General features: G+C 43.3%; 1 long non-coding RNA gene across 1 annotated transcript; it reads right to left on the reverse strand.

Moving 5' to 3' along the window:
- Positions 1–761: 761 nt before the first annotated feature.
- LOC122222045 lies at positions 762–3,515 on the reverse strand. The gene is made up of 3 exons (XR_006203579.1): positions 3,073–3,515; positions 1,488–2,155; positions 762–924 (listed from the first exon to the last, which is right to left on the reverse strand). It is a non-coding gene; the product is annotated as an uncharacterized LOC122222045 (long non-coding RNA).
- Positions 3,516–5,745: the final 2,230 nt, after the last annotated feature.

Genomic DNA, 5,745 nt, shown 5'->3' on the forward strand with positions numbered 1-5,745 from the left:
GCCAGCCTGCTCCACCCCACATCCCTCACCCAGCGCCCCAGGGTTTCGCTGTAGAATGTGAACACACTGCTTAGAATTGGAGAGACAGTTTCAGAACATCTCCACACAATGGAGAGAGACCAAAACAAACTAAGGAAAGTAACTCTTGGAAAATAGACAATTCAGAGACTAGGGGGAAAAAGTTACTTCTATCGGGAAAAGGTGAAATACTACACCCATGAAATAAGAATGTGTTGCAATAAAAAGGAATATTCTGAGAACAACGAACGACACAAACAAAAACCGTGACAGGTGATACGACAAATTCAATGCAAGGTTTAAAAGCTAGAGGCCAGGAACTCGTTGAGCCAAATAAACAGCTAAAGAGATGAACAACAGAGAATATAGTTAGGGTTAATTCAGCTAATCCAATATCTGACTGACGTTGGGGAGTAGAAAAAAGCAGAGAGGAGAAAATTATTTAAAAAAACAGTACAAGAGGGGAGGCTGGGTGGCTCAGTTGATTAAACATCCGACTCTTGATTTTAGCTCAGATCATGATCTCACGGTACTTGAGTTTGAGCTCCGCGTTGGGCTCTGCGCTGGCAGCTTGGAGCCTGGAGCCTGCTTGGGATTCTCTCTCTCCCTCTCTCTCTCTCTCTGCCTGTCTTCTGCTCATGCTTTCTCTCTGTCTCAAAATAAATAACCATGAAAAAAAAATAGTCTTTTAAAAATGAAAAACAGTACAAGAAACTTACTCTTCTCGCTACAATCAGTTGGATTTTCTTTCATGTACAAGAGAAGGATGCTCAGCTGGTCCTGTGAGGAGCGTGCCAGTAAGAAGAGGCAGAAATGCCCCCCGGTGTGGCAAGCTGGAGGTCCCTGGTTAGCTTGGAGAGAGCGATTTTGGTGGGGCAGGCAGGGCAGAAGCCACAATGGAGGAATCTGAAGAGCAAGTGGAAAGTTAGGAAGTGGAGCGAATTCACGAAGACACCATTTTTTTCAGAGTTTTTCGGTGAAAAAGAAGAAATCAACTGATAGGTCTGAGGATTAAAGGTAAACCTTAAAGTAAGAGACACGACAGCATACTTGTATGCTAATTTAAAAAAAAAAAAACAGTACGAGAGGGGCACGTGGGTGGCTCAGTCCGTTGAGCATCAGACTCTTGATTTCGGCTCGGGTCGTGATCTCACAGTTAGTAGGATCAAGCCCCACATCGGGCTCTGTGCTGACAACATGGAGCCTGCTTGGGATTCTCTCTCTGCCTCTCTGCCTCTCTCTCGCACTCAAAATTAATAAAGTTAAAAAAATAGTAAATAAAAATTAAGATGATTTGAAATAGCTGTCCTATCCCTGGTTCTTAGGTAAGTAAAAGACCACATTTATAATTAATAAAGAGAAAATGGAGGAGAAAATAGCCAGTTCAGGTGCCCCAAATACCTGTGGCCCGAATGACGGTAATGATTTCAAATCACAGGATTAGAGGAGGTGAAGTGAAAAGTACCCACCTCAATTCTCCATGGTTGTTATCTAACGCACATGAAAAAAGCCAGAGATCTATTCTGGTCATTAATGGATTTTCTAGAAGAAGTTTCAGTTCTTCTCCCACAGCGTCTTCCATGATTTCTTGTATCACTAGTACACTTATCTGATTAGTCCACATTTAAGGTCAGAAACTTTCATCATCCACTTGCTCAACATGTCACTTTGTCTGTCATTCAGCAAGATTTGCTGCACGCTGATGGTATGTCCTTGTGGGTATACAGGTATCCTCAACGTGAGGGGGTAGAGATAGGTTGCAAAGAAGACCAAGTCTCTGCCCTCACAGTGCTCAGTGGTGGGAGGTGTTGGGCACCAGTGTGACTTGTCCACGCTGCCCATCACGTCTGACACACAAAAGGTTTTCGCTGCAGCCACAACACAGCGTGACCACCAGGGCAAGACAAAGTGGCACAGAAAACAGTATCTCTGGGAAGGGCGGGTCTCACCACTGCCGACACCTCTGGGAGGTGCTATTGTGTGGCAATCTGGGAGTCCCCGGGTGGAAGCAGGGCGTGCGGATGCTTCTTCTTCAGCTTAGGGAGTGGGGAGCTTCTCTCTAACAACCCGAAGTCTTCTTCCTGAAGTTTCCACCCTAATCATTCTGCCAAATTCTGCAACTTCTATTCTGGGGAATCTGCATGAAGAACAAAACATGTCACCAGTACAGCAAGCAATGCAAAGGTCCAAGACCACTGGTAACTACACGGCTGTCATCTCTGCGCCCCCCCCCCCAAACCAACACCAGCATTGAGGGTGCTGCTGGGATACCACTGGGAAAGAGCGGCACGACCCCCAAGGAATCCTCAGCCGCCTGTACCCCAGCTCCTGCCCAGGCACCGATGGGCCAGATGCGAGAGGAGAGGGTTGAGGACACCGAGACCTGGGCCTGCCAAACTCTAGTTTAAAACTAGAGCCATGTGGGACTGTTAGTGGAGCTTCCAGAAAGGTCTCATTTACTTTCTGGCAGTGGCTACTTCACTGGAAGAATCGGATTCAACTTCAAGAATCCGCCATGATGAATGTTCTCTCTGTTTAAAATATCTGCTATTTCAATAGCCATCAAGGAAAAATATATGAAGAGTGAAAAGAGCAATAATGACCAAGAGGCATTTCCCAATCACAAAGATTGTTCCTATCCCAGAAATACTTTTATTTTACTTTTATAAATGCAAATGAGAACGGAAATTTAACACGGTCGCTTCCACCATGGAACAGGCTTTTGTAAGTGCTGCCAAGTTCTACGATAATCATAAATGCCTCTCATTCATTCCCAAGCTGAGGTCTGATCCTTATGTTTCCTCATAGGAGGTCAGAACTGACTCTCTGCTGCCTTTCTTCCAGCTAGAATCCAACCATTTTGCAACTTTCGTTCTTAAAAAAAGTACCGCACACTGAAGTCGATCTTGGGTTTCGGACCTAGTTTTTGACAGCCAGGGATCTTGGGCTGCAGTTTCTCAGCAAGTCAGAGCCAACATAAGGAAGCAGAGACACCTGGGAAGACAGTAATTGATAGTCCTGCCCTGGCTGTGTGAGCCTATGCCAGTCACTAACCTTCTCTGGACTTCCGTTTCCTCCTTTGGGATGTTGGCCAGGACGATCTCTCAAGTTCTTTCTAACATCCTGTGATTTCTCACATCCTGTGATTCTGTAAGTGGAGCCAACTAAAATAGGTCGCTCCAGGTGGCCTATAAAGGAAGAATGTGGCCTACAGCTTTCTAGTTTCAAAAAAGTGGAACGGAATCTCCCCAGGTGGACACATACCACCTCAGGCGGAGGGAAGGAAAATCTGTCTTAAGAAGCCTGACATGCTAAAAAGACAGGAGACCTGGCCTTTGTTTGCTGAGCCAGCTGGCTCTCAGGAATCTGCACAAGGCTGGACAAAGAGCAGGCTGGCTCATCCAGCCCAGGGCCCTGCTAAGTCCTCAAGGCAGTCCTTTGTCTGAGGCTCACCGGAAACCAGAAGGTAAAATTTTTGCACTACAAATTCATATGCGCTGCCCAGAAATTAAAGGGCTTTCCGGAATGTTTAAGATTATTAACCCTTTTGTGATGTCATAGCCCCACAAAACTTCTCCGTTGCCCAGTAATTATTTTCTTCAAGGCTCAGATTTAACAGTCAAGAGCTTACAAAAATTTTTCCTCAGTACCCTCGAGAAATGGTTCACAAAAAGTTCTGTCCATTTAAAGTGTGCAATTTGATGAATGTTGGCAGTTGTGGACACCCATGAAACTACCATCCTAGTCACAGCACAGAACATCTCGTTCACCACCAAAAGAGCCCTTGTCTTCTGCCGTCCACAGGCAGCAAGTGAAATGCTTTTTGTCACTATAATAGTTTGCATTCTCTAGAATTTTACATAAATGGACTCATACAGCCTGTATCCTTGTGTCTGGCTTCTTTCATTCAGCAGAATGAGATTCATTCATGTTGCATGTATCAGTAGTTTGTTCCTTTTTATTGAGAAATAGTAGTATATTGTATGGATACACTACATGTTGTTTATTCATTCATCTGTTAATGGGCATTTAGGTTGTTTCCAGTTTGGGGCTATTGTGAGTAAATATTCATGTGCAAGTTCAGCGAAGGAAACCATCAACAAAATGAAAAGATAACATACTGAACGGGAGAAAATATTTGCAAATGACATATCTGATAAAGAATTAACATCCAAAATATATAAAGAACTTACACAACTCAACACTAACCCCCCTGCCCCAAATAATTCAATTAAAAATGGGCAAAGGACCTGAATACACATTTTTCTAAAGAAGATATACAGATGGCCAACAGACACATGAAAAACATGTCCAACATCAGTAATTATCAAGGAAATACAAACGAAAACCCTAATACGTTATCACTTCACACTTTCAGAATGGCTAAAATCAAAAACACAAGAAACAACAAGTGTTGGCAAGAAAGAGGAGGAAAAGGAACCCCTGTGCACTGTTGGTGGGAATGTAAGTTGGTGCAGCCACTGTGGAAGACGGTATGGAGGTCCCTCAAGAAATTAAAAATGGAAATACCCATGATCCAGTAATTCCACTGAGGTATTTACCCAAAGACTACAATAACACTAATCTGAAAAGATATATGCACCCTATCATTGCAACATTTACTATATCCAACCCACATGGAAGCAACCCAAGTGTCCACCAATAGATGAATGGATAAAATATGGTGCGCACACACACACACACACACACACACACACACTCATTCACATACACGCAATAGAATATTGTGCAGCCATAACAAAGGATGAGATCTTGCCATTTGAGACAACGTGGACGGACCTCGGGGGTATTATACTAAGTGAAATAAGTCAAAGAAAAATACCGTATGATTTCACTTATATATGGACTCTAAAACACAAATGAACAAAAAGCAGAAACAAACCCATAAAAACAGAGAATAAACTGAGTGGTAGCCAGAAGGTGAGGGTGAGGGATGAAGAAAATGGATGAAGGGAAGTGGGAGATACAGGCTTACAGCTATGAAATAAGTCACGAGAGCAAATGGCACAGCATAGGGAATGTAGTCGATGATACTGTAATGGCGTGGTGACATATGCTGGATACACTTGGGGTGAGCACAGCATTGACGTACAGACTTGTTGAATCACTATGTTGTACAACTGAAAGTAATGTAGTTGTGTTAACTGTACTTCAATAAAAAAGTGAATAGATAATATTAACCTAAAGATTCACGTGCAAGTCTTTGGACATGTTTTTATTTCTCTGGAGTCAATAGCTAGAAGAAAGGCTAGAACATAAGTGTATGTTTAAGGAAAGTTCACAAAATTTTGAGACAACAATAAGTGATTGCCAAGTGCCCCTTAGCCCTCAGATGAGAGAAACTTCCCAGTTACTTTAAAGGCATTGGTTCTTAACTCAGTCCTTCTCTTTATGTATTGAATATTCTAGAGATGGAAGAAGAGGTTGGAATAGGTCATAGATCCTATCCCTCATCTGGAGAGGAGGACCTTGAGGCCTGAGGAGATAAAGGCGCCCACCAAAAACAGAGCTGCAAGGTAGGGTAAAGATTCTGGCAAATCACAAGTGTCAAGAACACTACAGGGCAAACACGAGAACACAGGGTTCTTCACAGAAAGAAATGTCGAGAAGAGCTGCACAGCTGGGAGCTGGCTCACAATGTTAGGCTTGTGGACTGTCAGTTAGAAAAGATCTATGGAGTGCCTGGGTGGCTCAGTCGGTTTAAGT

The sequence above is a fragment of the Panthera leo genome, chromosome A1 (assembly GCF_018350215.1).
Source record: "Panthera leo isolate Ple1 chromosome A1, P.leo_Ple1_pat1.1, whole genome shotgun sequence".
NCBI lineage: Eukaryota > Metazoa > Chordata > Mammalia > Carnivora > Felidae > Panthera > Panthera leo.